The sequence below is a fragment of the Anomaloglossus baeobatrachus genome, unplaced genomic scaffold, assembly GCF_048569485.1.
Source record: "Anomaloglossus baeobatrachus isolate aAnoBae1 unplaced genomic scaffold, aAnoBae1.hap1 Scaffold_149, whole genome shotgun sequence".
Taxonomy (NCBI): domain Eukaryota; kingdom Metazoa; phylum Chordata; class Amphibia; order Anura; family Aromobatidae; genus Anomaloglossus; species Anomaloglossus baeobatrachus.
Window position 1 is genome coordinate 199,091 of NW_027441919.1, and position 19,337 is coordinate 218,427.

The window sequence follows — 19,337 nt, forward strand, 5'->3', positions numbered from 1 at the left end:
TGTTCACTTATCATAAAGCCGAATCCATCTGTTCACTTATGATAGAGGCGGATCCACCTGTTCACTTATCATAGAGCCGAATCCACCTGTTCACTTATCATAGAGCCGAATCCACCTGTTCACTTATCATAGAGCCGAATCCATCTGTTAACTTATCATAGAGCCGAATCCATCTGATAACTTATCATAGAGCCGAATCCATCTGTTCGCTTATCATAGAGCTGAATCCATTTGTTCACTTATCATAGCGCGACTCCATCTGTTTAGTTATCATAGAGCCGAATCCATCTGTTCACTTATCATAGAGCCGGATCCATCTGTTTCGTTATCATAGAGCTGAATCCATCTGTTCACTTATCATAGAGCCGGATCCATCTGTTCACTTATCATAGACCTGAATCCACCTGTTCACTTATCATAGACCCGAATCCATCTGTTCACTTATCATAGAGCCGAATCCATCTGTTCACTTATCATAGACCTGAATCCACCTGTTCACTTATCATAGAGCCGAATCCACCTGTTCGCTTATCATAGAGCCGAATCCATCTGTTCACTTATCATAGAGCCGAATCCATCTGTTTAGTTATCATAGAGCCGGATCCATCTGTTCACTTATCATAGACCTGAATCCACCTGTTTAGTTATCATAGAGCCGGATCCATCTGTTTACTTATCATAGAGCCGAATCCATCTGTTTAGTTATCATAGAGCCGAATCCACCTGTTTAGTTATCATAGAGCCGAATCATCTGTTCACTTATCATAGAGCCGAATCTACCTGTTCACTTATCTTAGAGCCAAATCCATCTGTTCACTTATCATAGAGCCGAATCCACCTTTTCACTTATCGTAGAGCTGAATCCATCTGTTCACTTATCGTAGAGCCGAATCCATCTGTTTACTTATCATAGACCCGAATCCATCTGTTCACCTATCGTAGAGCCGAATCCATCTGTTTTCTTATCATAGACCCGAATCCATCTTTTCACTTATCATAAAGCCGAATCCATCTGTTCACTTATCATAGAGCCGAATCCATCTGTTCACTATCATAGAGCCGAATCCATCTGTTCACTTATCATAGAGCCGAATCCATCTGTTCACTTATCATAGAGCCGAATCCACCTTTTCACTTATCGTAGAGCCAAATCCATCTGTTACTTATCAGAGCCGCATCCACCTGATCACTGATCATAGAGCCGAATCCACCTGATCACTTATCAGAGCCGAATCCACCTGTTCACTTATCAGAGCCGAATCCATCTGTTCACTTATCATAGAGCCGAATCCATCTGTTACCTATCAAAGCCGAATCAACCTGATCACTTATCATAGAGCCGAATCCACCTGATAACTTATCATAGAGCCGAATCCACCTGATCACTTATCATAGAGCCGAATCCATCTGTTCACTTATCAGAGCCGAATCCATCTGTTCACTTATCATAGAGCCAAATCCACCTGTTCACTTATCATAGCGCCGACTCCACCTGTTCATTTATCATAGAGCCGAATTCATCTATTCACTTATTATAGAGCCGCATCCATCTGTTCACTTATCATAGACTCAAATCCACCTGTTCACTTATCATAGCGCCGACTCCACCTGTTCATTTATCATAGAGCCGAATTCATCTATTCACTTATTATAGAGCCGAATCCATCTGTTTACTTATCATAGACTAGAATCCATCTGTTCACTTATCATAAATCCGAATCCATCTGTTCACTTATCATAGAGCCGAATCCATCTGTTCACTTATCATAGAGCCGAATCCATCTGTTCACTTATCATAGAGCCGAATCCATCTGTTCACTTATCATAGAGCCGAATCCACCTGGTACTAATCATAAAGCCGAATTCATCTCTTCACTTATCATAGAGCCGAATCCACCTGATCACTTATCATAGAGCCGAATTCACCTGTTAACTTATCAGACCTGAATCCACCTATTCACTTATCATAGAGCCGAATCTATCTGTTAGCTTATCATAGAGCTGAATCCATCTGTTCGCTTATCATAGAGGTGAATCCATCTGTTTAGTTATCATAGAGCCGGATCCATCTGTTCACTTATCATAGACCTGAATCCACCTGTTCACTTATCATAGAGCCGAATCCATCTGTTCACTTATCATAGAGCCGAATCCATCTGTTTAGTTATCATAGAGCCAAATCCATGTGTTAACTTATCATAGACCTGAATCCACCTGTTCACTTATCATAGAGCCGAATCCATCTGTTCACTTATCATAGACCTGAATCCACCTGTTCACTTGTCATAGAGCCGAATCCATGTGTTCACTTATCATAGAGCCGAATCCACCTGTTCACTTATCATAGAGCCGAATCCATGTGTTCACTTATCATAGAGCCGAATCCATCTGTTCACTTATGATAGAGCCGAATCCATCTGTTCACTTATCATAGAGCCGAATCCATCTGTTCACTTATCATAGACCCGAATCCATGTGTTCACTTATCATAGAGCCGAATCCATCTGTTCACTTATCATAGAGCCGAATCCATCTGTTCACTTATCATATAGCCAAATCCATCTACTTATCAGAGCCAAATCCACCTGATCACTTATCATAGAGCCGAATCCACCTGATCACTTATCATAGAGCCGAATCCACCTGTTCACTTATCAGAGCCGAATCCTCCTATTCACTTATCAGAGAGCCGAATCCATCTGTTCACTTATCATAGAGCCGAATCCATCTGTTTACTTATCTTAGACCCAAATCCATCTGTTCACTTATCATAGAGCCGAATCCACCTGGTACTAATCATAGAGCTGAATCCATCTTTTCACTTATCATAAAGCCGAATCCACCTGTTCACTTATCATAGAGCCGAATCCATCAGTTCACTTATCATAGAGCCGAATCCATCTGTTCACTTATCATAGAGCCGAATCCATCTGTTCACTTATCATAGAGCCAAATCCATCTACTTATCAGAGCCAAATCCACCTGATCACTTATCATAGAGCCGAATCCACCTGATCACTTATCATAGAGCCGAATCCACCTGATCACTTATCATAGAGCCGAATCCACCTGTTCACTTATCAGAGCCGAATCCTCCTATTCACTTATCAGAGAGCCAAATCCATCTGTTCACTTATCATAGAGCCGAATCCACGTTTTCACTTATCATAGAGCCGAATCCATCTGTTCACTTATCATAGAGCCGAATCCATATGTTCACTTATCATAGAGCCGAATCCATATGTTCACTTATCATAAAGCTGAATCCATCTGTTCACTTATCATAGAGCCGAATCCACCTTTTCACTTATCATAGAGCCAAATCCACCTATTCACTTATCATAGAGCCGAATCCATGTGTACACTTATCATAGAGCCGAATCCATCTGTTCACTTATCATAGAGCCGAATCCATCTGTTCACTTATCATAGAGCCAAATCCATCTGTTCACTTAGAGCCCAATCCACCTGTCACTTATCATAGAGCCGAATCCACCTGTTTACTTATAGAGCCAAATCCACCTGTTTACTTATCATAGAGCCGAATCCACCTGATCACTTATCATAGAGCCGAATCCAGCTGTTCACTTATCATAGACCCGAATCCATCTGCTCACTTATCATAGAGCCGAATCCATCTGTTCACTTATCATAGAGCCGAATCCATCTGTTCACTTATCATAGAGCCGAATCCACCTTTTCACTTATCATAGAGCCGAATCCGTATGTTCAATTATCATAGAGCCGAATCCATATGTTCACTTATCATAAAGCCGAATCCATCTGTTCACTTATCATAGAGCCAAATCCACCTGTCACTTATCATAGAGCCGAATCCACCTGTTTACTTATAGAGCCGAATCCACCTGTTTACTTATCATAGAGCCGAATCCACCTGATCACTTATCATAGAGCCGAATCCAGCTGTTCACTTATCATAGACCCGAATCCATCTGTTCACTTATCATAGAGCTGAATCCATCTGTTCACTTATCATAGAGCCGAATCCATCTGTTTACTTATCATAGACCCGAATCCACCTGTTCACTTATCATAGAGCCGAATCCATCTGTTCACTTATCAGAGATCCGGATCCATCTTTTACTTTTCATAGAGCCCACTACATCTGTTCACTTATCATAAAGCCGAATCCATCTGTTCACTTATCATAGAGCCGAATCCACCTGTTCACTTATCATAGAGCCGAATCCACCTGTTCACTTATCATAGAGCCGAATCCATCTGTTAACTTATCATAGAGCCGAATCCATCTGATAACTTATCATAGAGCCGAATCCATCTGTTCGCTTATCATAGAGCTGAATCCATTTGTTCACTTATCATAGCGCGACTCCATCTGTTTAGTTATCATAGAGCCGAATCCATCTGTTCACTTATCATAGAGCCGGATCCATCTGTTTAGTTATCATAGAGCTGAATCCATCTGTTCACTTATCATAGAGCCGGATCCATCTGTTCACTTATCATAGACCTGAATCCACCTGTTCACTTATCATAGAGCCGAATGCATCTGTTTAGTTATCATAGAGCTGAATCCATCTGTTCATTTATCATAGAGCCGGATCCATCTGTTCACTTATCATAGACCTGAATCCACCTGTTCACTTATCATAGAGCCTAATCCATCTGTTCGCTTATCATAGAGCCGAATCCATCTGTTCACTTATCATAGAGCCGAATCCATCTGTTTAGTTATCATAGAGCCGGATCCATCTGTTCTCTTATCATAGACCTGAATCCACCTGTTTAGTTATCATAGAGCCGGATCCATCTGTTCACTTATCATAGAGCCAAATCCATCTGTTTAGTTATCATAGAGCCGAATCCACCTGTTTAGTTATCATAGAGCCGAATCCACCTGTTCACTTATCATAGACCTGAATCCACCTGTTCACTTATCATAGAGCCGAATCCATCTGTTCACTTATCATAGAGCCGAATCTATCTATTTAGTTATCATAGAGCCGGATCCATCTGTTCACTTATCATAGACCTGAATCCACCTGTTCACTTATCATAGAGCCGAATCCACCTGTTCACTTATCATAGAGCCGAATCCATCTGTTCACTTATCATAGAGCTGAATCCATCTGTTTACTTATCATAGAGCTGAATCCATCTGTTCACTTATCATAGACCTGAATCCATCTGTTCACTTATCATAGAGCCGAATCCATCTGTTCACTTATCATAGAGCCAAATCCATCTGTTTACTTATCATAGACCCGAATCCATCTGTTCACTTATCATAGAGCCGAATCCACCTGTTCACTTATCATAGAGCCGAATCCATCTGTTAAATTATCATAGAGCCGAATCCATCTGTTCACTTATCATAGAGCCGAATCCACCTGTTCACTTAGAGCCGAATCCACCTGTCACTTATCATAGAGCCGAATCCACCTGTTCACTTATCATAGAGCCGAATCCATCTGTTCACTTATCATAGAGCCGAATCCATCTTTTCACTTATTAGAGATCCGGATCCATCTGTTCACTTATCATAGAGCCGAATCCATCTGTTCACTTATCATAGAGCCGAATCTACCTGTTCACTTATCTTAGAGCCAAATCCATCTGTTCACTTATCATAGAGCCGAATCCATCTGTTACTTATCATAGAGCCGAATCCATCTGTTCACTTATCGTAGAGCCGAATCCATCTGTTCACTTATCATAGAGCCGAATCCATCTGTTCACTTATCATAGAGCCGAATCCATCTGTTCACTTATCGTAGAGCCGAATCCATCTGTTCACTTATCATAGAGCCGAATCTACCTGTTCACATATCATAGAGCCGATTCCATCTGTTCACTTATCATAGAGCCAAATCCATCTGTTCACTTATCATAGAGCCAAATCCACCTTTTCACTTATCGTAGAGCCGAATCCATCTGTTCACTTATCATAGAGCCGAATCCATCTGTTCACTTATCATAGAGCCGAATCCACCTGTTACTAATCATAGAGCCGAATCCATCTGTTCACTTATCTTAGAGCCGAATCCATCTGTCACTTATCATAGAGCCAAATCCATCTGTTCACTTATCATAGAGCCGAATCCACCTGTTCACTTATCATAGAGCCGCATCCACCTGTTCACTTATCATAGAGCCGAATCCATCTGTTCACTTATCAAATAGCCAAATCCATCTGTTCACTTATCATAGAGCCAAATCCATCTGTTCACTTATCATAGAGCCGAATCCACCTTTTCACTTATCGTAGAGCCGAATCCATCTGTTCACTTATCATAGAGCCAAATCCATCTGTTACTTATCAGAGCCGAATCCACCTGATCACTGATCATAGAGCCGAATCCACCTGATCACTTATCATAGAGCCGAATCCACCTGATCACTTATCATAGAGCCAAATCCACCTGTTCATTTATCAGAGCCGAATCCATCTGTTCACTTATCATAGAGCCAAATCCACCTGTTCACTTATCATAGAGCCGAATCCACCTGATCACTTATCATAGAGCCGAATCCACCTGATCACTTATCATAGCGCCGAATCCATCTGTTCACTTATTATAGAGCCGAATCCATCTGGTCACTTATCATAGAGCCGAATCCATCTGTTTACTTATCATAGACTCAAATCCATCTGTTCACTTATCATAAAGCCGAATCCATCTCTTCACTTATCATAGAGCCGAATCCACCTGGTACTAATCATAGAGCCAAATCCATCTGTTCACTTATCATAGACCTGAATCCACCTGTTTACTTATCATAGAGCCGAATCCATCTGTTCACTTACCATAGAGCCGAATCCATCTGTTCACTTATCATAGAGCCGAATCCATCTGTTCACTTATCATAGACCTGAATCCACCTGTTCACTTATCATAAAGCCGAATCCATCTATTCACTTATCATAGAGCCGGATCCATCTGTTCACTTATCATAGAGCCGAATCCATCTGTTCACTTATCATAGAGCCGAATCCATCTGTTCACTTATCATAGAGCCGCATCCATCTGTTATCAGAGCCGAATCCATCTGTTCACTTATCATAGAGCCGAATCCATCTGTTCACTTATCATAGAGCCAAATCCATCTGTTTATTTATCATAGAGCCGGATCCATCTGTTCACTTATCATAGAGCCGAATCCATCTGTTCATTTATCATAGAGCCGGATCCATCTGTTCACTTATCATAGACCTGACTCCATCTTTTCACTTATCATAGAGCCGAATCCATCTGTTTACTTATCATAGAGCCGAATCCATCTGTTCACTTATCATAGAGCCGGATCCATCTGTTTACTTATCATAGACCCAAATCCATCTGTTTACTTATCATAGAGCCAAATCCTTCTGTTCACTTAGAGCCGAATCCACCTGTTTACTTATCATGGAGCCGAATCCACCTGTTCACTTATCATAGAGCCGAATCCATCTGTTCACTTATCATAGACCCGAATCCATCTGTTCACTTATCATAGACCCGAATCCATCTGTTCACTTATCATAGAGCTGAATCCATCTGTTCACTTATCATAGAGCCGAATCCATCTGTTCACTTATCATAGAGCCGAATCCACCTGGTACTAATCATAGAGCTGAATCCATCTTTTCACTTATCATAGAGCCGAATCCACCTGTTCACTTATCATAGAGCCGAATCCATCTGTTAAATTATCATAGAGCCGAATCCATCTGTTCACTTATCATAGAGCCGAATCCACCTGTTCACTTATCATAGAGCCGAATCCACCTGTTCACTTATCATAGAGCCGAATCCATCTGTTCACTTATCATAGAGCTGAATCCATCTGTTCACTTATCATAGACCTGAATCCATCTGTTCACTTATCATAGAGCTGAATCCATCTGTTCACTTATCATAGAGCCAAATCCATCTGTTTACTTATCATAGACCCGAATCCATCTGTTCACTTATCATAGAGCCGAATCCATCTGTTCACTTATCATAGACCCGAATCCATCTGTTCAGTTATCATAGAGCCAAATCCACCTGGTACTAATCATAGAGCTGAATCCATCTTTTCACTTATCAGAGCTGAATCCACCTGTCACTTATCAAAGAGCCGAATCCACCTGTTCACTTATCAGAGCTGAATCCACCTTTTCACTTATCATAGACCCGAATCCATCTGTTCACTTATCATAGAGCCGAATCCATCTGTTCACTTATCATAGAGCCGAATCCACCTGTTCACTTATCATGGAGCCGAATCCACCTGTTCATTTATCATATAGCCAAAACCATCTGTTCACTTATCATAGAGCCGAATCTATCTGTTCACTTATCATAGCGCCAACTCCACCTGTTCATTTATCATAGAGCCGAATCCATCTGTTCACTTATTATAGAGCCGAATCCATCTTTTCACTTATCATAGAGCCGAATCCATCTGTTCACTTATCATAGAGCCGAATCCATCTGTTCACTAATCATAGAGCCGAATCCTTCTGTTCACTTATCATAGAGCCAAATCCATCTGTTCACTTAGAGCCAAATCCACCTGTCACTTATCATGGAGCCAAATCCACCTGTTTACTTATCATAGAGCCGAATCCACCTGTTCACTTATCATAGAGCCAAATCCATCTGTTCACTTATCATAGAGTCAAATCCACCTGTTCAATTATCATAAAGCCAAATCCATCTGTTCACTTATCATAGAGCCGAAACCATCTGTTCACTTATCATAGACCTGAATCCACCTCTTCACTTATCATAGAGCCGAATCCATCTGTTCACTTATCATAGACCTGAATCCACCTGTTCACTTATCATAGAGCCGAATCCATCTGTTCACTTATCATAGACCTGAATCCACCTGTTCACTTATCATAGAGCCGGATCCATCTGTTCACTTATCATAGACCTGAATCCACCTGTTCACTTATCATAGAGCCGAATCCATCTGTTCACTTATCAGAGCCGAATCCATCTGTTACTTATCATAGAGCCAAATCCATATGTTCACTTATCAGAGCCGAATCCATCTGTTTGCTTATCATAGAGCCGAATCCATCTGTTCACTTATCATAGAGCTGAATCCATCTGTTCACTTATCATAGATCCGAATCTACCTGTTCACTTATCTTAGAGCCAAATCCATCTGTTCACTTGTCATAAAGCCGAATCCATCTGTTCACTTATCATAGAGCCGAATCCACCTTTTCATTTATCGTAGAGCTAAATCCATCTGTTCACTTATCATAGAGCCGAATCCATCTGTTCACTTATCATAGAGCCGAATCCTTCTGTTCACTTATCATAGAGCCAAATCCATCTGTTCACTTAGAGCCAAATCCACCTGTTTACTTATCATAGAGCCGAATCCACCTGTTCACTTATCATAGAGCCGAATCCACCTGTTCACTTATCATAGAGCCGAATCCACCTGTTTGCTTATCATAGAGCCGAATCCATCTGTTCACTTATCATAGAGCCGAATCCATCTGTTCACTTATCATAGAGCCAAATCCATCTGTTCAGTTATCAGAGATCCGGATCCATCTTTTACTTTTCATAGAGCCGACTACATCTGTTCACTTATCATAGACCTGAATCCACCTGTTCACTTATCTTAGAGCCGAATCCATCTGTTCACTTATCATGGACCTGAATCCACCTGTTCACTTATCATAGAGCCGGATCCATCTGTTACTTATCATAGAGCCAAATCCATATGTTCATTTATCAGAGCCGAATCCACCTGTTCACTTATCATAGAGCCGAATCCATCTGTTTGCTTATCATAGAGCCGAATCCATTTGTTCATTTATCATAGAGCCGAATCCATCTGTTCACTTATCATAGAGCCGAATCCATCTGTTCACTTATCATAGACCCGAATCCATCTGTTCACTTATCATAGAGCCGAATCCATCTGTTACTTATCATAGAGCCGAATCCATCTGTTCACTTATCATAGAGCCGAATCCACCTGTTCATTTATCATAGAGCCGAATCCACCTGTTCACTTATCATAGAGCTGAATCTACCTGTTCACTTATCATAGACCTCAATCCATCTGTTCACTTATCATAGATCCGAATCTACCTGTTCACTTATCTTAGAGCCAAATCCATCTGTTCACTTATCATAAAGCCGAATCCATCTGTTCACTTATCATAGAGCCGAATCCACCTTTTCACTTATCGTAGAGCCAAATCCATCTGTTCACTTATCATAGAGCCGAATCCATCTGTTCACTTATCATAGAGCCAAATCCATCTGTTCACTTATCATAGAGCCGAATCCACCTTTTCACTTATCGTAGAGCCGAATCCATCTGTTCACTTATCATAGAGCCAAATCCATCTGTTACTTATCAGAGCCGAATCCACCTGATCACTGATCATAGAGCCAAATCCATCTGTTTACTTATCATAGAGCCAAATCCACCTGATCACTTATCATAGAGCCGAATCCACCTGATCACTTATCATAGAGCCGAATCCACCTGATCACTTACCATAGAGCCGAATCCATCTGTTCACTTATCATAGAGCCGAATCAATCTGTTCACTTATCATAGAGCCGACTCCACCTGTTCATTTATCATAGAGCCGAATCATCTGTTCACTTATTATAGAGCCAAATCCATCTTTTCACTTATCATAGAGCCGAATCCATCTGTTCACTTATCATAGAGCCGAATCCATCTGTTCACTTATCATAGAGCCGAATCCATCTGTTCACTTATCATAGAGCCGAAACCATCTGTTCACTTATCATAGAGCTGAATCCATCTGTTCACTTATCATAGACCTGAATCTATCTGTTCATTTATCATAGAGCCGAATCCACCTGTCACTTATCATAGAGCCGAATCCATCTGTTCACTTATCATAGAGCCAAATCCATCTGTTCACTTATCAGAGATCCGGATCCATCTTTTACTTTTCATAGAGCCCACTACATCTGTTCACTTATCATACAGCCGAATCCATCTGTTCACTTATCATAGACCCGAATCCATCTGTTCACTTATCATAGAGCCGAATCCACCTTTTCACTTATCGTAGAGCCGAATCCATCTGTTCACTTATCATAGAGCCGAATCCATCTGTTCACTTATCATAGAGCCGAATCTACCTGTTCACTTATCATACAGCCGATTCCATCTGTTCACTTATCATAGAGCCGAATCCACCTGTTACTAATCATAGAGCCGAATCCATCTGTTCACTTATCTTAGAGCCAAATCCATCTGTCACTTATCATAGAGCCAAATCCATCTGTTCACTTATCATAGAGCCGAATCCACCTGTTCACTTATCATAGAGCCGCATCCACCTGTTCACTTATCATAGAGCCGAATCCATCTGTTCACTTATCATAGAGCCAAATCCATCTGTTCACTTATCATAGAGCCAAATCCATCTGTTCACTTATCATAGAGCCGAATCCACCTTTTCACTTATCGTAGAGCCGAATCCATCTGTTCACTTATCATAGAGCCAAATCCATCTGTTACTTATCAGAGCCGAATCCACCTGATCACTGATCATAGAGCCGAATCCACCTGATCACTTATCATAGAGCCGAATCCACCTGATCACTTATCATAGAGCCAAATCCACCTGTTCATTTATCAGAGCCGAATCCATCTGTTCACTTATCATAGAGCCAAATCCACCTGCTCACTTATCATAGAGCCGAATCCACCTGATCACTTATCATAGAGCCGAATCCACCTGATCACTTATCATAGCGCCGAATCCATCTGTTCACTTATTATAGAGCCGAATCCATCTGGTCACTTATCATAGAGCCGAATCCATCTGTTTACTTATCATAGACTCAAATCCATCTGTTCACTTATCATAAAGCCGAATCCATCTCTTCACTTATCATAGAGCCGAATCCACCTGTTCACTTATCATAGAGCCGAATCCATCTGTTCACTTATCATAGAGCCGAATCCACCTGTTCACTTATCATAGAGCCGAATCCACCTGTTCACTTATCATAGAGCCGAATCCATCTGTTCACTTATCATAGAGCTGAATCCATCTGTTCACTTATCATAGACCTGAATCCATCTGTTCACTTATCATAGAGCCGAATCCATCTGTTCACTTATCATAGAGCCAAATCCATCTGTTTACTTATCATAGACCCGAATCCATCTGTTCACTTATCATAGAGCCGAATCCATCTGTTCACTTATCATAGACCCGAATCCATCTGTTCACTTATCATAGAGCCAAATCCACCTGGTACTAATCATAGAGCTGAATCCATCTTTTCACTTATCAGAGCTGAATCCACCTGTCACTTATCATAGAGCCGAATCCACCTGTTCACTTATCAGAGCTGAATCCACCTTTTCACTTATCATAGACCCGAATCCATCTGTTCACTTATCATAGAGCCGAATCCATCTGTTCACTTATCATAGAGCCGAATCCACCTGATCACTTATCATGGAGCCGTATCCACCTGTTCATTTATCATAGAGCCAAAACCATCTGTTCACTTATCATAGAGCCGAATCCATCTGTTCACTTATCATAGCGCCGACTCCACCTGTTCATTTATCATAGAGCCGAATCCATCTGTTCACTTATTATAGAGCCGAATCCATATTTTCACTTATCATAGAGCCGAATCCATCTGTTCACTTATCATAGAGCCGAATCCATCTGTTCACTAATCATAGAGCCGAATCCTTCTGTTCAGTTATCATAGAGCCAAATCCATCTGTTCACTTAGAGCCAAATCCACCTGTCACTTATCATGGAGCCAAATCCACCTGTTTACTTATCATAGAGCCGAATCCACCTGTTCACTTATCATAGAGCCAAATCCATCTGTTCACTTATCATAGAGCCAAATCCACCTGTTCACTTATCATAAAGCCAAATCCATCTGTTCACTTATCATAGAGCCGAAACCATCTGTTCACTTATCATAGACCTGAATCCACCTGTTTACTTATCATAGAGCCGAATCCATCTGTTCACTTATCATAGACCTGAATCCACCTGTTCACTTATCATAGAGCCGAATCCATCTGTTCACTTATCATAGACCTGAATCCACCTGTTCACTTATCATAGAGCCGGATCCATCTGTTCACTTATCATAGACCTGAATCCACCTGTTCACTTATCATAGAGCCGAATCCATCTGTTCACTTATCAGAGCCGAATCCATCTGTTACTTATCATAGAGCCAAATCCATATGTTCACTTATCAGAGCCGAATCCATCTGTTCACTTATCATAGATCCGAATCTACCTGTTCACTTATCTTAGAGCCAAATCCATCTGTTCACTTGTCATAAAGCCGAATCCATCTGTTCACTTATCATAGAGCCGAATCCACCTTTTCATTTATCGTAGAGCTAAATCCATCTGTTCACTTATCATAGAGCCGAATCCATCTGTTCACTTATCATAGAGCCGAATCCTTCTGTTCACTTATCATAGAGCCAAATCCATCTGTTCACTTAGAGCCAAATCCACCTGTTTACTTATCATAGAGCCGAATCCACCTGTTCACTTATCATAGAGCCGAATCCACCTGTTCACTTATCATAGAGCCGAATCCACCTGTTTGCTTATCATAGAGCCGAATCCATCTGTTCACTTATCATAGAGCCAAATCCATCTGTTCACTTATCAGAGATCCGGATCCATCTTTTACTTTTCATAGAGCCGACTACATCTGTTCACTTATCATAGACCTGAATCCACCTGTTCACTTATCTTAGAGCCGAATCCATCTGTTCACTTATCATAGACCTGAATCCACCTGTTCACTTATCATAGAGCCGGATCCATCTGTTACTTATCATAGAGCCAAATCCATATGTTCATTTATCAGAGCCGAATCCACCTGTTCACTTATCATAGAGCCGAATCCATCTGTTTGCTTATCATAGAGCCGAATCCATTTGTTCATTTATCATAGAGCCGAATCCATCTGTTCACTTATCATAGAGCCGAATCCATCTGTTCACTTATCATAGACCCGAATCCATCTGTTCACTTATCATAGAGCCGAATCCATCTGTTACTTATCATAGAGCCGAATCCATCTGTTCACTTATCATGGAGCCGAATCCACCTGTTCATTTATCATAGAGCCGAATCCACCTGTTCACTTATCATAGAGCTGAATCTACCTGTTCACTTATCATAGACCTCAATCCATCTGTTCACTTATCATAGATCCGAATCTACCTGTTCACTTATCTTAGAGCCAAATCCATCTGTTCACTTATCATAAAGCCAAATCCATCTGTTCACTTATCATAGAGCCGAATCCATCTGTTCACTTATCATAGAGCCAAATCCATCTGTTTACTTATCATAGAGCCAAATCCACCTGATCACTTATCATAGAGCCGAATCCACCTGATCACTTATCATAGAGCCGAATCCATCTGATCACTTACCATAGAGCCGAATCCATCTGTTCACTTATCATAGAGCCGAATCAATCTGTTCACTTATCATAGAGCCGACTCCACCTGTTCATTTATCATAGAGCCGAATCATCTGTTCACTTATTATAGAGCCAAATCCATCTTTTCACTTATCATAGAGCCGAATCCATCTGTTCACTTATCATAGAGCCGAATCCATCTGTTCACTTATCATAGAGCCGAATCCATCTGTTCACTTATCATAGAGCCGAAACCAACTGTTCACTTATCATAGAGCTGAATCCATCTGTTCACTTATCATAGACCTGAATCTATCTGTTCATTTATCATAGAGCCGAATCCACCTGTCACTTATCATAGAGCCGAATCCATCTGTTCACTTATCATAGAGCCAAATCCATCTGTTCACTTATCAGCGATCCGGATCCATCTTTTACTTTTCATAGAGCCCACTACATCTGTTCACTTATCATACAGCCGAATCCATCTGTTCACTTATCATAGACCCGAATCCATCTGTTCACTTATCATAGAGCCGAATCCATCTGATAACTTATCATAGAGCCGAATCCATCTGTTCACTTATCATAGAGCCGAATCCATCTGATAACTTATCATAAAGCCGAATCCATCTGTTCACTTATCATAGAGCCGAATCCATCTGTTCACTTATCATAGAGCTGAATCCATTTGTTCACTTATCATAGCGCCGACTCCACCTGTTCATTTATCATACAGCCGAATCCACCTGATCACTTATCATAGAGCCAAATCCACCTGATCACTTATCATAGAGCCGAATCCACCTGATCACTTATCATAGAGCCGAATCCACCTGTTCATTTATCATAGAGCCAAATCCATCTGTTCACTTATCATAGAGCCGAATCCATCTGTTCACTTATCATAGAGCTGAATCCATCTGTTCACTTATCATAGAGCCGAATCCATCTGTTCACTTATCATAGAGCCGAATCCACCTGTTCACTTATCATAGAGCCGAATCCATCTGTTCACTTATCATAGCACCGACTCCACCTGTTCATTTATCATAGAGCCGAATCCATCTGTTCACTTATCATAGCACCGATTCCACCTGTTCATTTATCATAGAGCCAAATCCATCTGTTCACTTATCATAGAGCCGAATCCATCTGTTCACTTATCATAGAGCCGAATCCTTCTGTTCACTTATCATAGAGCCGAATCCACCTGTTCATTTATCATAAAGCCGAATCCTTCTGTTCACTTATCATAGCACCTACTCCACCTGTTCATTTATCATAGAGCCGAATCCATCTGTTCACTTATTATAGAGCCGAATCCATCTTTTCACTTATCATAGAGCCGAATCCATCTGTTCACTTATCATAGAGCTGAATCCATCTGTTCACTTATCATAGAGCCAAATCCTTCTGTTCACTTATCATAGAGCCGAATCCATCTGTTCACTTATCATAGCACCGACTCCACCTGTTCATTTATCATAGAGCCGAATCCATCTGTTCACTTATCATAGAGCCGAATCCATCTGTTCACTTATCATAGAGCCGAATCCATCTGTTCACTTATCATAGAGCCGAATCCTTCTGTTCACTTATCATAGAGCCGAATCCACCTGTTCATTTATCATAAAGCCGAATCCTTCTGTTCACTTATCATAGCACCGACTCCACCTGTTCATTTATCATAGAGCCGAATCCATCTGTTCACTTATTATAGAGCCGAATCCATCTTTTCACTTATCATAGAGCCGAATCCATCTGTTCACTTATCATAGAGCTGAATCCATCTGTTCACTTATCATAGAGCCAAATCCTTCTGTTCACTTATCATAGAGCCGAATCCATCTGTTCACTTATCATAGAGCCAAATCCTTCTGTTCACTTATCATAGAGCCAAATCCATCTGTTCACTTAGAGCCAAATCCACCTGTCACTTATCATAGAGCCGAATCCACCTGTTTGCTTATCATAGAGCCGAATCCATCTGTTCACTTATCATAGAGCCGACTACATCTGTTCACTTATCATAGACCTGAATCCACCTGTTCACTTATCATAGAGCCGAATCCACCTGTTCACTTATCATAGACCTGAATCCACCTGTTCACTTATCATAGACCTGAATCCACCTGTTCACTTATCATAGAGCCGGATCCATCTGTTCTCTTATCATAGATCTGAATCCATCTGTTCACTTATCAGAGCCGAATCCATCTGATCACTTATCATAGAGCCGAATCCATCTGTTCACTTATCAGAGCCGAATCCATCTGTTACTTATCATAGAGCCAAATCCATATGTTTACTTATCAGAGCCGAATCCACCTGTTCACTTATCATAGAGCCAAATCCATCTGTTTGCTTATCATAGAGCCGAATCTACCTGTTCATTTATCATAGAGCCGAATCCACCTGTTCATTTATCATAGATCCGAATCTACCTGTTCACTTATCTTAGAGCCGAATCCACCTGTTCACTTATCTTAGAGCCAAATCCATCTGTTCACTTATCATAAAGCCGAATCCATCTGTTCACTTATCATAGAGCCAAATCCACCTGTTCATTTATCATAGAGCCGAATCCACCTGATCACTTATCATAGAGCTGAATCCATCTGTTCACTTATCATAGAGCCGAATCCAACTGTTCACTTATCATAGAGCCAAATCCATCTGTTCACTTATCATAAACCCGAATCCATCTGTTCACTTATCATAGAGCCGAATCCACCTTTTCACTTATCGTAGAGCCAAATCCATCTGTTCACTTATCATAGAGCCGAATCCATCTGTTCACTTATCATAGAGCCGAATCCATCTGTTCACTTATCATAGAGCCGAATCCATCTGTTCACTTATCATAAAGCCGAATCCACCTGTTCACTTATCATAGAGCCGAATCCATCTGTTCACTTATCTTAGAGCCAAATCCATCTGTTCACTTATCATAAAGCCGAATCCATCTGTTCACTTATCATAGAGCCAAATCCATCTGTTCACTTACCATAGAGCCGAATCCATCTGTTCACTTATCAGAGCTGAATCCATCTGTTCACTTATCATACAGCCGAATCCATCTGTTCACTTATCATAGAGCCGAATCCATCTGTTAACTTATCATAGAGCAGGAATCCATCTGTTCACTTCTCATAGAGCCGAATCCATCTGATAACTTATCATAGAGCCGAATCCATCTGTTCACTTATCATAGAGCCGAATCCATCTGTTCACTTATCATAGAGCCGAATCCATCTGTTCACTTACCATAGAGCTGAATCCATCTTTTCACTTATCATAAAGCCGAATCCATCTGTTCCCTTATCATAGAGCCGGATCCACCTGTTCACTCATCATAGAGCCGAATCTATCTGTTCACTTATTATAGAGCCAAATCCATCTGTTCACTTATCATAGAGCCGAATCCATCTGTTCACTTATCATAGAGCCAAATCCATCTGTTCACTTATCGTAGAGCCGAAACCATCTGTTCACTTATCATAGAGCCAAATCCATCTGTTCACTTAGAGCCGAATCCACCTGTCACTTATCATGGAGCCAAATCCACCTGTTCACTTATCATAGAGCCGAATCCATCTGTTCACTTATCATAGAGCCAAATCCATCTGTTCACTTATCATACAGCCGAATCCACTTGTTCACTTATTATGGAGCCGAATCCATCTGTTCACTTATCATAGAGCCGAATCCATCTGTTCACTTATCATAAAGCTGAATCCATTTGTTCACTTATCATAGAGCCGAATCCATCTGTTCACTTATCATAAAGCTGAATCCATCTGTTCACTTATCATAAAGCCGAATCCATCTGATCACTTATCATAAAGCTGAATCCATCTGTTCACTTATCATAGAGCCGAATCCATCTGATCACTTATCATAAAGCTGAATCCATCTGATCACTTATCATAGAGCGGAATCCACCTTTTCACTTATCATAGAGCCGAATCCATCTGTTAACTTATCATACAGCCGAATCCATCTGTTCACTTCTCATAGAGCCGAATCCATCTGTTCACTTATCATAGAGCCGAATCCATCTGTTCACTTATCATAGAGCCGAATCCATCTGTTCACTTATTAGACCTGAATCCACCTATTCACTTATCATAGAGCCGAATCCATCTGTTACTTATCATAGAGCCGAATCCATCTGTTCACTTATCATAGAGCCGAATCCATCTGTTCACTTATCATAGAGCCGAATCCATCTGTTCACTTATCAGAGATCCGGATCCATCTGTTCACTTATCATAGAGCCGAATCCATCTGATAACTTATCATAAAGCCGAATCCATCTGTTCACTTATCATAGAGCCGAATCCATCTGTTCACTTATCATAGAGCTGAATCCATTTGTTCACTTATCATAGCGCCGACTCCACCTGTTCATTTATCATACAGCCGAATCCACCTGATCACTTATCATAGAGCCAAATCCACCTGATCACTTATCATAGAGCCGAATCCACCTGATCACTTATCATAGAGCCGAATCCACCTGTTTATTTATCATAGAGCCAAATCCATCTGTTCACTTATCATAGAGCCGAATCCATCTTTTCACTTATCATAGAGCCGAATCCATCTGTTCACTTATCATAGAGCCGAATCCATCTGTTCACTTATCATAGAGCCGAATCCACCTGTTCACTTATCATAGAGCCAAATCCATCTGTTCACTTATCATAGAGCCGAATCCATCTGTTCACTTATCATAGAGCCGAATCCTTCTGTTCACTTATCATAGAGCCGAATCCACCTGTTCATTTATCATAAAGCCGAATCCTTCTGTTCACTTATCATAGCACCTACTCCACCTGTTCATTTATCATAGAGCCGAATCCATCTGTTCACTTATTATAGAGCCGAATCCATCTTTTCACTTATCATAGAGCC